This window comes from Argiope bruennichi, chromosome 5, assembly GCF_947563725.1.
Source record: "Argiope bruennichi chromosome 5, qqArgBrue1.1, whole genome shotgun sequence".
Taxonomy (NCBI): domain Eukaryota; kingdom Metazoa; phylum Arthropoda; class Arachnida; order Araneae; family Araneidae; genus Argiope; species Argiope bruennichi.
This window is the reverse complement of record NC_079155.1, coordinates 86,804,287-86,819,979: the sequence shown is the minus strand read 5'-3', so window position 1 is coordinate 86,819,979 and position 15,693 is coordinate 86,804,287.

The following is a 15,693-nucleotide window of genomic DNA, read 5'->3' as shown; positions in this document are numbered from 1 at the left end:
ATGTTTTAAGATATACAATGGTTGTATCAGTACTTCTATAGGTTTTATTAATATAAAGCTAAGTATTCACATTAAAATATAGGAATAAATTATATAAATATGAATTAATTTATAAATTCTAGTGTTAAATGCGCATTTAAAATATATATATACATAGGTTTTGTTAGATTCAATTCTTCATTCTTTCGAGATAAAGTGTTTAATTTTCATGAGAGAAAAAAAATGTATTACTTTTAAAACGCTTGCTTTTTTAAATAGTTTTTTAGATTTTTGCTACATTCACATGAAGAAAACATCTATTGAATCTTCTTTTGTATTCCATATTTGTGGCACACGCACAAATACAAATACACAGGCACGAGCAAACACACACACACATAAATATATATAGACATAAATGTGTAAAAAATCATGAATTCTTGTGAAAATCTTCATGTAAAGCAATAATTATATATAATTATATATATAATTTATTAAATAAGTATAAAGATATTTGCTTTAAATGTATAGACATAATACATTTTATAAAATTTAATTATGATATAATATTCTATGATTTTTGACTTTAATGAAATAAGATCTATTGAAGTTTTTACTCAAAAATGTTTCAGACTCTTTAGTGAAATAACTCTAAGGAAAAGATTGTAAAAGTATCAATATCATCATCGTCATCATGAAAAATTTAAAGTACATTTAATTTAGGCAAAAAATATCCCACAGTTTAAGATATAAAAACACTTACTTTATATTTTTAATCCAATTATACTTCACCTGAATGAAATATTCTGTTTGTTGTTTGTTTGTTTGTTTCTTATGGCACTTAAGCCGGAGGGGAGCGTCTCTTGTTTTTTTTTTTTATAGTAGCGCCAACTAGGGCCAAGAGTACGACTTTGCCACTCACGCATCACTCATTCGCTTGCACAACCCCTTTTTACAGGAGGGCACAATCACACATCTCACAGATAGAACAAAGGAAGAACAACCATGCCCAAACCGGGACTCAAACCCAGGACGCCCAGATCGCGGGGAAGACGCGTTACCCCTATGCCAGGACGCCGGCTGAAATATTCTATATGGTGTTATTATATTATATCTTACGAAAATGAGAAAATGGTTGAAATGTTGCATATTCTCAATGTAAACTAATTCCTCGGGAGAAATATAACATTTGAGAGATTTTCTTAAATAATATTTTCTCCTGTTGTCATGACCTGTGAAGTTACGATTTTAAAAAGTATGAACAAACAAATGTGCAAATTAAGCATTTTGGTTTTGTTATTATTGCACTCAAGATGTCTTTTCGTATAAAAATCGATACACGATCTACAACTTTATGTTTTACACTTTCCCTCATCTTGTCTTATTTTGGAGTCAGTAATATTAACTAAGAGCTTTCTGCAAGCAGATATATTGATATATCATTGCTTAACAAATAGATATGTTATTACATATCGTCAGCACTTTAATGGCTATAGCTGTCGTCATCCTGAACTTAAGAGGATTTAAATGGAGATCCAGTATAAAATCGAATCCATCTAGAATAAAAAGAACTTTTATTTATTATGGCAAAGAAATGCGTTGGCATAGAGGCATATCATATAGAAATAGAAAAAAAAATATCATTACTACGTGCTAATAATATTAATTTGAATTTGATTTTCATTTGGAATGAGAGTTGAATTCAAAGCAGTCATCAAAGAGTGGCTGAATTTGCAAAAACTTTGCTGCAATGCTCTCATCTTTCAACCATTTTAATTTTACTTTAAATTATCTTTTTATTAAAATAAATTGGGGCACAAGATTGGGATAAAATTATTTGTCAATGCGATACTTTAGACCGTTTTTATGCTCTTCTAAAGAATGCAAGCGCCTTGAAAACCAAACTGGACATACTTTTCAAGAATTATTGATATATATATGACATGCTTATGTATGTTTATATTTTAATATTATATTTCATATATTATGGTTATTGTTTGTTAGTATGTTGTGTATAAATATGCTTACCTTTAAATAAGTAAAATAATGACTATTCAATTTATGTCATGTTAAAATAGCCCCAAATGATCGATTGTGCTTTGTATCTAACGTTTTCATTTGGTTTAATCTTTCGTAATTCGAGTTCTGATAAGGTAACACATGCTTTCATTTGAAATTATTAATTTCACTAATTTATATAAAATGTGTTGCGAAACATCCAAGTAATTCGAATCTTCTTTTGAATAAAATAAAGTAAACAAACTACAAGGAAGTAGATAGTAGAAAAAGTTTCAAATTAATTTTAAAGTCTCAAATGCAGACAAGTAATAAAAAAAATATTAGGCGGGAACAATAACAATATTTTAGAAATTGCAAAACTAATTAGAATATGGAAGAAAAAATGATGTTCTGCTTTAATAACTTTGTCTGTTTAATAATGAGGTGGAAATCAGAAAATTAAAATTTCATCATTATTGTCAACTTGAATACATAAATATTTAATCTTTTTAGCAAAATCACCAAATAAGAAATTGCAAAATTCCCTAATCTTAAAACTGACAAATCTTAGGAGAAAAAATATATTTTAAAGAAAAGGAACATGGCCAAACTATTCAAAACATAAAACCAATTAAGATTTAATATTGAATTTCATGGGAATAAAGCTGTAACAGTGTAAAAAGAAAAATTATTTTTTATGACAATTCCTACGTCACCGCAACAAAATTTCGTTAAAGTCTGTGTAATCTTTTGGTATATTTAATGAGCTTAAAAATTAAAGCAAAATCCCTGATATTATTTCCTGAATTTATCAAAAGTTTTTACATAGCTGATGTTGAAATTTAATAACATGAAATCTTTTTATCAAACAAGGAATGATTAAAATTATTTTTATTAATTTTTAAATCAACTTTTAAGTAAGTTAAGTTCGTGATTTCAATTTAAATGTCTCATAATTGATAATATTCTCAAGACAATCAAATAGAAATGATCTTATTTTTATGCCCATTTATTTCAGATTTTTCTCTCAAAATTATCATACTGAGGAACCTAATCATTTATACAGATTTCGAAGCTTTACTATACATAACCAAATTTTAATAATAAACTACAATTCCCACTTTTATAAGCAGTAGGATTAACCAAATAACAACAAATGATATAACAAACAGTTCAGAAATAAAGCTATTTCGATAAATAAATTTGAATTTGAATTTTACATGCTATTCAGGATGATTCAAAAGATTTCCGCCAAACTTCGAGAAAAAGTCATATTATAATTAAACATTTGTGTACAAAATTACAGGGGTCGAAATGGGAAAAGAGTCTGGTAGAGAGCGTATTATAGTTTGAAGTGATGCATTATTATACCAGTTAAAAAATTAGCAACATTATAAACTTTAGCAAAGTTGAGATCCAAGATATATTTTCAATGTATTAGCCGCCTTTGGAGACCAGCATGTTTTGTCCAATCGGTTGACTTATTAGGCTTTTAAACTATTAATATGGAACAAATTGTTTTTAATAATATATTGCCATTTGATAGGATTTGAAAACATGAATTTGAATAAATTAATTCTGCATCTACTTATTGGGAATGCAAATTATAAAGTGAATGTATTACAAAATAAAAGCTGAAATGAAACTCCTACTTACGGCGAGTTAAAGTCCAAAAAAAAGTAATTTTTTAAAATTTTAATTTTAATTGTAGCAAAATTCCATAATTGAATGTTTTAAGGGTTGACTTCCAATTTATTATAACATTCGCACCATCGTTGTAAATAATATATTAATTTATTTTTTTTTCAAATATGGAAAACGAAAAAATAATTTATACGGAAGTGAAACTGGTATCATTAGAAAGGGTGTTTTTAGTTTTAAGATAATACGAAATCATTTTTGTGAGGCAAAGAATTTGGGGAAAAAATGAACATCGATTTCCATAGGCAAATCATAGTAATTATCGATTTGGCATTGGCAGACATGTTCATAGACACGATTCACGCCTGGTACTCGGATCATTTATTTAATACGATGATCCACTCTGTTTTAATCTCTTAATTAAAATACAGAAGCAGATATCTAATGAGATATATAGTACGGTACACTTAGATAGCAGATGTGAATCGCTATCAATGAGTTAAGCCAATCACGGCCAATATATTGAACCAATTTCCTCGCGTGATTAAAACTTCTGTTTAAAGTTCATTTATCTCAATTTCTTTTACATCTTTTCTCTGTTTAAATGAAAATTCAAGCAAATTCTCTTCCAAGAATTTCTAATCATACTGTTCTGGCCCATTAATTATCTAACCAACACAACGAATTATTTACAAATATATATGCTTTCAATTAAACAACCTGAACCTTCCGTTTAAAGTTTATTTACATTTCATTGTTGTTATGCGACACACGGTAGTAACAACTATCTGTCTGCTATGCCAGTTAGTGATTTACACTCATGTCCAAAATTAAGGTCACAAACATAAAATCTGAGAAAAATGAAAAACTATTCACTGTGTTGCCACGAAATTTGGCACAAAGGTACACTACAATGGAAGAAAGAATATAGACTCATAACAACATAGAAAAGATTTTAATTGGGAATTAAGAAGCAGGGTATATCAAAAAGTGTTACATTATGAATCAGAGATAAAGCATTTATCTCGGGAAAAGCCTGTCTAATATGGAGTGTAACCACCGTGCACTGCTATACTGGCATCACAACGAGCTTTCATATTGTTTATGAGGGTGTCAATAAATGCTTGGGGCAACAACGCTCCTTCTTCCAAAAGCGCGACTTTTAACTCTTGGAGGGTATTAGGAGGGGGGTTACGCTGTGCAATGGCTCTTCCGAGACCATCCCAAACATGTTCAATAGGATTGTAATCCGGAGACCTCGAGAGCCAGTCCATACATCGAATATCCTCTTCCTCAGGAAAATCATCAACGATCTGTGCTCTGTGTGGACGCGCGTTTTCGTCCATAAATATGAAGTCTCGGTCAAAAGCTCCCCGGTACAACCTCACATAGGTTTCAAGGATCTCATCTCTATAGAGATGTGCATTGACAGTACCCGCATCGAAGATGTGCAGTAGTGTACGACTGCTCAACATTATGCCATCCCAGACAAGGATTCCTCTGAGATCAAATCTGTCGATTTCTTTTATGTAGGAGGGATGATAGCGAGATCCTCGCTCTCTCCAGATGAAGCTTCGACGAGTGTCACTCTGTGTGGTAAATTTCGACTCATCACTGAAAAGAACACGAGCACCGGCACCACAAGAACCGGGCTTTACTGTTGGATGCAGTCAAAGGGATGCACTCAACTGGTCGCCTGGCATAAAGGGCCCTCTCTGTTAGACGTCTGTATACTGTTTGTCTGGAAATTCTTATTCCAGATGCAGCATCGAGGTCAAGAGCAAGTTGAGGAGCCGTTGTCAGCCTATGCCATCGTGTGCTTAATGCCAAATAGCGATCCTGTGCAGGCGTCTTTGTTCTGTGACGGCCTTGGCCGGCCTTCCTGGTTACAGTACCACTTGTTTGGAATTGCTTCCACAACCTGGATACCTTTTTCGACACCACTTATAATCATCGAGCCACCTCGGCTTGAGACTGCCCAGCTTCAAGTCTGCCAACGGCTCTCCATCTCAATGAATCGTCTAAATGATTATGAGAACTCCTTCTCACTGGAAACATGTTAATTTTTTTGTTTTAATTCAATATTCACAAAATTGCAGACAAAAATCCCAGATGCCTAAACGGTCTAATTTCAGTAGTTCCTCAAAAACTAATACCTAACAACATTTTTTCCCACAACAAAGGTTAATATCGTTTTGCCGGTCCTTCACAATATATAAAATAGAATTTGTTTAAATTTTACTGGTAGCCATTTAGAATTAATTTGAAAAACATTTTTGTGACGTTAATTTTGGACATCAATGTATATATATAACAATGGTTCAGCCATACGGGAAAGTTAGAGTAGCAATCAGTCGTATTGTAATAATTTTCATAATTGGCTTGTGGTTTTCGATGTTGATAATGAATTCTAATATAAAGTTGCAAGAGCTATGTGGAATGGATACATACATTCAGTTCATATATACAATCAATCTATTCATTGGTTCATCGATCTATTCAATCTACTTTGTTTCAGTGTTATGGATACATTGCTTCAATATCTACTTTGTAAATTTTTTATATACTAATAATTTTCAAAATATCAGCTTTCATTTGTATCTTGTTAATCATACAGCAGAAACTCATACACATAGAGATCATTTCTGGATATTTTTGTGCGAAACTGATTTTACTTACCACTAGAAAATTTATCGAAATTTTGTTCTAGTATTTTATGTCTCTATTAATTCGTTAGCGCCCTGCATCTTCGTTTTAAGAACATTTAATTTAATCTCTATAGCTGCTCCAATGATCTTTCAATGTGCTCTTTGTCCTGAATAACGAATCTATTAATATTCCTATGCCATTAAATAGTTCCTCCAAGCATGTGGCAATCATCATCCAAAATTTGAAGTAAATGTATTATTACTTTACAGTATCTTTCTTCTTTGATGTGTGTTCGATGTAATTCAAATATTTCGAAATTATTTTTCACACACACTAAATATGTATAATATGTGACTGGAGATATTTGTCGAGTTAAATTGTTTCATCCTTTATTTCAAATTAAATTTAGAGATGTTCATCTATTTTCAGTTAAATCAAAATTCAAAGCTTTGATAACTGCATAAACTTTGCAACATCTATTTTTTAGAAAATTTATAAGGGATTTCTGCTTTTATCTCTTAAAGTAGATGAATTGTATAACAGAGAAAGATTCCTGATTTTGATGGTCCCTACTTTATTAAAGCCAGAAGGAAAGTGATAATCACTTTAATCTCTGAAAATGCACGTGTAGTTAACAGAAATATAAAAAAAAAAATAATCAAACTAATTTTTCAAAAAACATAATAATTTTTTATAATAATGTAATAAAATGCATCAAATTTTAAAAATGAAAAAAAAATTAAAAAATTAAGTTTTAATAAATTTGGAATGAAATTCTAAAATCAGATCCAAAATATCTATTCGAAAAAATTAAATATTGATAAATCTTTAAAAGTCCTAGTTATTTAGTAAAATTTAATAATAGAAGCGCAGCAATCAATGTGGAAATTTTATTGTTTTGCAAAATGATTGCATCTTTATAAATTTCGGTTTATATATTACTAACCATTTCTGGCGACCAGCCGGTTCGCCAGTATTAATGATCATAAAATTTTTAATTAAGTATTTTATGTAACTTATTCTCTTAATAGCTTTTTCTGTAAAATATTTTTAACCTTCAGATTTTGATAGTTATATATTTCAGCCATACTATTATGAAGGCCTTAAACAGTTATGTGCATTGTACTACTTCTTTAATTTTCAGCCCATAAAATTTCAACTTTAATTTAGAGTGGAAATGTTAAACTGTATTAATATAAAAACAATTTTTACTGAAACCAACCATGCCTTTTTTAAATATGAAAACTGAAAGAAGTGTGGTTCGGCTTTGAAGTTGTAGATGCACAACAGAAAATGTTTCGTAATTTATATAATATCTTAAAGAATTATTCAACAAAATTTTCTCTGATTCATCGTAAACTTCAGTTTTAAGTTTTACCTTTAAAATATTTAAATGATGTAAATAAAAATAATTTATTTTATTTCAGTCAAAAAATGTATTCATGAAAAAACAATGAAATTTAAACTTTTGTCCAAAGAAATCCCAATCTACAAAGCATTCTTGATACTTCAACTTATAAATAAATGTTTCTATCTTCTGCGATCACATCTGATCGATTTCTGAAGTTTTTTTAAAATAAATTTTGAACAATCAACATTTTCATAATCTAGGCAAATCACTTGAAAACCATTGGGAGGCATTGACTTCTTTGAGACGGTCGATAAAGTGGTCTAAAATCGACACTTTTTATAGAAGAGAGATACTGAAATTTCATAAATAAGCCAGATTTAGTGATTGATTTAGTTGATTGCAGTTCAACAATTTTTATTTAAAATATTGATGCCTCAAGAATTGGCATTAAGGTATTCGCCAGTGTTTTTCTGCTATTTAGAGAATAAATATAAATAAGTATAAAAATTAAAAATTCAAATAAACAGTAAAAAATTCGAGGAACAAATCAAGAAATGGAAACGTTGCCTATATTTCATATTTGGTGATTTGGAAACAGCAGCAATGTGAAATTAATCGAAAATAATAAATAATTCATTAACGTCCAATTCGAAAGAAATCATTTTCTTTTTTGAAATTATGTGAGTAAACATAAAATCCCTTCAGTTTTCATATTGATAAAGATTAATCTGAATAGAATATATATCGTCACTATTTCAAATCTAATATAATGGTTTTTTTTTCATTAATTTGAATTAAAAATCATTAATAGAATTGATTAAAAAATTTTATTCATTAATTAAAAAAGTATGTGAGGAAAGTATAAAAATTATGTGAGTAAATCTAATTTTCATTTCTATCATTCTATTCCATCCAAGATTTTCATATTAAATCCCGACAAAGATTTAACTGAGCGCGATTGACATCGTCAGTTTTCCAGAACATTTCGTGTGAGAGTTTAATGTTATGAATAAACGATGATGGGCAGTCGAGTTCCCTCACGCATCTACAACCCTTCATTTCGGACATCACGGTCCATGGACATACAGAATGAGTGAGTTTAGACAGGGAAGGGCGGGACGTGATAAGATAATCTCTAGGTACAATATCTTTAAATCACACCACGTAAATAGATGCATTGTAAAGCATATACAATGGCGCAATGTGCTCAAGGTAATTTGATGTTTCTGAATTATACCTTTTTAAAAAAAATGTCTAAATTTATGCTTTTTTTCGCTTTGTTCCTGCTAAACTAAAAGTAAAAATTTTTATATATTCTTTATGACAGTTTTAATCAGAAGACATTAATCAAGTTAATCAATAAACTTAATTAAATTTTTGTTCTACATCAGTGGCGACATCTGCTATGAAATTACGAAACGAATGGTTTTCAACGTCTTATAATGTTTATAAGAAAGATTAATAAATTGAGATTCAAAAATTCAATATTTAGTAAAGAAAGAACATATAAAGTTTCTACTTTTAGCATATTAATAAAAATGTGTCTTTGAAAACTGGCGCCATTTCTTTATCATAATGTAGCTTTTAATTGGCTAATTAGATAATTTTTACTAAAGAAGACTTGATATTCAAAAGTAAGAGGTTTTATATAAATGAAAATCAATAAACATATATTTAGAATGCTAATTATAATTTTATCAGCAAAATATTTTTCGTTTAATTATTTAGCACAATTCACATTTGTAAGGCAATTTTAATTTTCTAAATAATGAAATAAATAAGGGTTCTAGTTATAATTTAAGCCCATAAAATATAATATTGCAACACATTTATTATTATTGGGCATCATAATTTTGAAGAAAACCATAAATAATTTATTTAGCAAAAATATTAGAAATGGAAGAAAAAACATACAGCAAACAAATTTAGACTAAGGAAACAAACCAAAAATATAAAAAAAAATATAATATTATTTCTCAATTTTTCCTGATAACTTCGAACCCTCCGTTTTTATGACCAGTTGATTATAATTAACTCACAAATGTTTTGGCCATTTGTTTAAAATGACTACTTCCAATTTATTGCTAGGTGAAACTATTTATTTTTAGCATACACTATGGTACATAATATATTAAGAATTTTTCATGAGCCTGAAGAGTGAACTTCGTCTTCCATGTCTAAGCATTAACTTTTTTAGAACCATTTCAGGATGGATTTATATGTATGATTAGAAGCATATTTCTGATGAAATATCCAAACAGAAACATTCTTTATAGATAATCATATAACATCGATTAATACTTTGAAGTGTCAGCATGACCCAAAATTAAATTTAAATCATACAATATGCCATTACTAAAGACTCCTCAAATCCTTACAGTTCCTTCATCCATTTATTGACAGAAGTATTATTCTGGCTCTTTTATGAAATCATACCAATAGTGTTTGTAACCACTTGGAAAGTTAAAAATTCAACTTCTTTTCATCCGAAAATATAATAATTTTCATTCCATGATGAGAATTTTTAGCTCAATATATGGTTTATTTTAGGAGTTGTTTGGATAAATTTAATGTTTCTTCATTTTCAAAAAAAAAAAAAAAATGTTGTATTTAAGACTTTTTAAAATTATGATACATGGTGGACTTTTGACGAAGTACTTCGAAATTTCATAAAGTGAAATACTTTTTAAGCTGATAGTCAAAAAATTGTCAATTGTCAAGTTCTCTTAAAATCCTTTATTTTAACATGATGGTATCTTTTTTTTCCTAATTATGATACTATAAATAACAATTTTAGAACTCTTAATTAAACTACTTACTTTCATTTCATATTTATATCACCCTATAAAATAAACTTTTTCATACCTCGCACTCAGATTATACGCGTGCATCCTCAAATAAATCATGGATAGCAAAATCAAAAACTGCTCATTTCCTTCTTATTAATTCATTCACGAAATATTTACTCATACGTTTCATAACTATTCTGGCTTGATATATAATGGACTAATTTGTTCAGGTGGACTTACTATTTCTCAACAGACCCACCATTTCATTTTACGAAGAATATTTTGATTTTCATTACATTTAAATTAATTTTTAAATTAGATTTAGTAAAGTAATATTTCACAATCAGTTTCAAATATGCATATTAAAAAACACTTATGCATATTAAGCACTTTTTCATATTACATACTCTTCTACTGAAATGCGCAAATTCGTTAGAAGAGTTAACCCACTGCATAATTTTAATAAGGATTTATTCGATTTACTTGTTAAATATTTAATTAGTTTTTCTTCATTATTTGACATTTTCTCATATTTCCTAAAGTTCGACAATTCTGAATAATGTATCTCCCCTCTTTTTATTTATATAAGGTATTTTTATTGGTACTTAATCCAATAAAAGTAATTATTCGTGAAGTTCGTTATTCGTCGTTGGATTTACGTCTTTTTGAGCAATATTTCTATTCTAAATTAAAAATACTACGGAAATTCTCTACACATGTATAATTCGCTCCAGAATCAAAATTTTCCGTAGAAATTCATGTAAAAAACGACAACGCGTTCCATTCCAATAGAAAAGAGAATATTCAACCAAATTTATAATGATGTAAATCTTTATTTATAAAGCCTTTTTCTTTAATAGATATTTATTTAAAGGCCTTTGGCTGCATTTTTAAAATTTAATGTAAATCAGACATAGCATTACTGCATAATTAGTGATGCTCCTCGACGTACGATCAATAATTCCATGTTCTTTCAGCATCTACCATATTTCACTAGAAAGAATTTGCTGAGTTGAAGCTATTATCTTTTCCTCACCAGTACAAATCTCAGCCCCAACATTTTACTGTGACAATGAAGGCAGTTTCATTTCTTATCTATTTTTGACGTTGTTCTCCACTAGCTCGTTAATGCCATTGCTAACAATATTTAATCCCATAATCTTGGCCATGGATACAATTTCTTCGATTAAGAATTCACATTTTAATTGCTCAAAAACTTCAGAGTTCCATTTGACAACACTAACTGGCCGAAGCTTTTTAAATGCAGAAATAATGACACTTTTTTAAATAGCACTCAACACACGCAGATACCTGAAATATAAGTCAATATTACATATGACATCACGATGTCTCAATGCAGGATGACATCACGATGTCTACTTCCCAGCTTAATATTTATAAAATGTAGTCGTATCATGTTTGTTTGTTTTTTAATTATGCATTTCTTCTTTTGTTATTTCTTGTTAAGAAAATGGCCTAAGAGATTTAGCAAATTCTGAAGTAATGACTAGTATTTCGTCAAATACCGAAAAACGTTTAGTTAACGATCCTCTTCATCAGTATTTGAAATTACTGATAACAGAAACGAGTTATTTATGCTATAAATCAGGGGTGGGCAGACTTTTACTGGCTAATTGCTACTTCTGATTTTTTTCAAGATATTGCGGTCCACCTAGTAAGGTTGGCGTGGTGAGCAAAAAGAAATGCACAATAAGTATTACAACTTAATAATAAATACCGAATATGTGCTTACCTTCATAACTACAAACAGAATAATAATAGCAAGATACAAACATAAAAATAGGAGTCACAAATATAATAATATCAAATGATGCATTTAATATCAAACAATTAAAAATACATTAGAAAATAAATCATTTTTATCTAAAGTTAGTTCTCGCAGTTATAGTTAGTTGAAGACTTAGTCTGCATACTGTCCGCCAATCTTGAATACCTCGGTGTATAATTTTTAACTATTAATCTTGTACTGAATTCTAAGTGGTCGTCTATGAGACGGGAACACTATGTTGTCGTAATTATATACATTGTTGAAAATGCAGTTTCACACCGGTAGATAGAGCCAAATATTAAAGTGCTAAATAAACGGTTACTTTTTTTTTAATTAGGATACTTTACTTCGTCCATTAGATTCCAAAAGTTATTATTAGGTTCGGATCTACGAGCTTTTGAAACTATGCCATTTTGAAAGAGAAAAACTTAATTTTCCTCATAACATAAATAGAATATATAATTTATATTTTCAGTCATTTCTTCCACATCAACATTGCTAAATGAGTAACACATACTGGTTCTAGTCTAATAAATTCTTAAAAAGTGTCCTCGAAATCTTAATGAAGTTTTATTATTTTATTATTATATTTCCTTTCGTTTAATGTCCAATCTATTTTTAAACAACTCGTCAGCAATAATTTCGAAATTTTTCAAACCCAATCTGTATTCAATAAAATAGTTTCGTTTAGTATGCTCGTCTTAGGTCTTAGTAAAGGCGGTCACCCCAAAATGTCTGGACAGTCCATCGATCAGTCGCGATCAACTTAATGCCCATCCCTGCCATAAATCACTGAATGAAATGCTTAATTAACCGCAAGCAACCAATCCGAAACTATAAGCGGAAAATAATATATTGCAGGATATGCTTCAGTTAGCAAAACATTGAAGAAAAAGTTTTAAAAAAAATAATATATATTCTTTCCAAATTTAAATATCTTGTTTTAGATAAACTATTCTGCTATTTTCGATTGAGAATGGATATTGATTTTTTATAGACCTTAAGCTTCTCCTATTTGAATGGGTATTGGTTAACCGGAAACCTCCACAAGTTCCTACTATTAGAATGACTATAAAATGAAAGGGGCTATAGTTCTTTTCATTAATTTCGACCAATCGATATAAAATTTGAGATATATTCGAAGAGAAAAAAAAAAAAAAAAACCTCAGTTGATTGGTTATAAATTTCCGCACCACATCAGCAAGATGTTATTATATTCATATAACTATCAACAGACTCCTTATACCTCATTCATTCATGGAATCGGGACTTTGAAGTGTGACCTAATGGTCTGGAGAGACAATCTCAACTATCTCCCATCCTATGAAACAAATCATTATTTGTTATAAATATTTCAATTATGAGTTTACAATTATATTTTTCATCTCTCTAATAATCTATAAATAGTGGATAGTAGAGAAATGAAATTTAAATCATTCTTTAATAATTAAATGAATTATTTTAAGTTAAATACGAATCTTTTTTTATAGAATTCCTTCATTCTTTTGTCAGAGTTGAAGTCAGCTTTTTCCAACCGTACATTAAGTATACCTAGAGACTGATATAATATCATCTCACAGGTTATAAAAACGCACTAAAATATTCCCTTTCCACACATTTTATAATGGAGATAAACTTCAAATCATTAATTTCAAAAAGACATCATAATTGACTTAAATCAGTATTCATAAGAATAATTTCAGTATCGAAATGTGTGTTTTTTTTCACCCAAATTCGTGACAGATTCGAAATACGCTGGACAAAATAATCTTTCCATCAATTACAAAAACTGTATTAAAAAGTCGTTATAACTGAGTCATTATACGAAGCGTCATTTGGAATTTTCTGCTTCTCGCGAAGTATTAATAAGGTACATAATTAGAATGGCATTTTTCTCGCATTAGGGAATCTCTTCATTTTCTAAAGGAAGGAGAAAAAAATAAATATAAAGATAAATCTTCGAAGATATATTCGTCGTCTGAAAGTTTAATTTTTATCTCCAAATAACGATCATTCCAGATTTATTGCTAGCAGCTGTAAGAAGGCGAAAGTGCTAGAATTGACAGGTCCTCGGAATATTTTAATTATAAAATAGTTGCTTGTTTATATTTTTATTTTATCTTTCTTCTATCTTTCTGTTTGTTTAAAATTATCTTCGGAAAGTAATTTCATGATTGGAATTTCTATTTTTATGGGCAATTTTTGTTGCTGGATGGAAACAAAGAATTTATTCGGTAGCTGCCGTGAGAATTAATACTTTAAAATGATGAGATTTTAATAATGTAATGGTTAAAAAAGATGCGCTTTATCAGAAAAGCTGAAGACTGACCATTGTGAAGTTTTTCCTTTGTTTTCAGTTGGAAAAATTGTAATTAGTTTCCGGAAAATATTTGAAAGACAAGGTATTTTGAAATAGCTGGAGGTAAATATGTTTTAAAATTTTTTATTTAAGTAATAGGAATGTTAAAAGAAATTTAAATTAGGTTTTAAATCCTAGTTATTCTAAAGTAAAAAATAATTTAACTTGAAGACTAATGAAGTTCAAACTTATTTTTCTCTAAAGAAGTTTAATTAAAATAGCTTTTTGAGAACTTTTCTGCTTTACAAAAGAATTACATTCAAATACGAATAACAACTCCGAATCTTTCATAAACGTACATCATAACATTTGTAAATCTTTGGATAAAATAAATTTTATATAGATATTTTCAGGTACAACATTTTTAGTTAATAATACTCAGATATTATATGTTTAAAATTATTAAAATTTGTAAGTGGTTTTAATTCAGAATTTGCAATGACAATGAAATGCATAAAATTAATATGGAAACATTAAGATGGTTTTTTATGTCAGTTTTATGAGATAATCTGCGGAAATAATTTATTATTACTGAAGCATATCGTTTAAAATATAATACCATATCAAAGAAGATTATTGATTTCAGTAGTAAAATGGTTTCTCCCATCACTAGAGCCTACGCACCAACTCAACTGATGCCTTTCAACAATTTAGAATTATATCAAATAAACAAAGAACCACGTTTAAGCACATTAGAAATCAGTACTAGTTATTATATGCTGATTTTAAAGAAACTGCGCGTTTTTTCTACGTTATATTCGAATTGCATATTGTATAAAGAATAGATTTCTACGAAAACATATCTCAGTCTCTTATATTATTAGTCATTTTTTTCTTAAATTATTAGTCATTTTTCTCTTAAATTATTAGTCATTTTTCTCTTAAATTATTAGTCCTTTTTCTCTTATATTATTAGTCATTTTTCTCTTAAATTATTAGTCATTTTTCTATTATATTATTAGCCGTTTATGTCTTATATTATTTTTAATCTCTTATATTATTAGTCATTTATCTTTTATATTATTTTTAGTCTCTCATATTATTAGTCAATTATCTCTAATATAATTTTAGTCTCTTATATTATTAGTCATTTATCACATATTTTTTTAGTCTTTTATATTATTAGTCATTTATCACC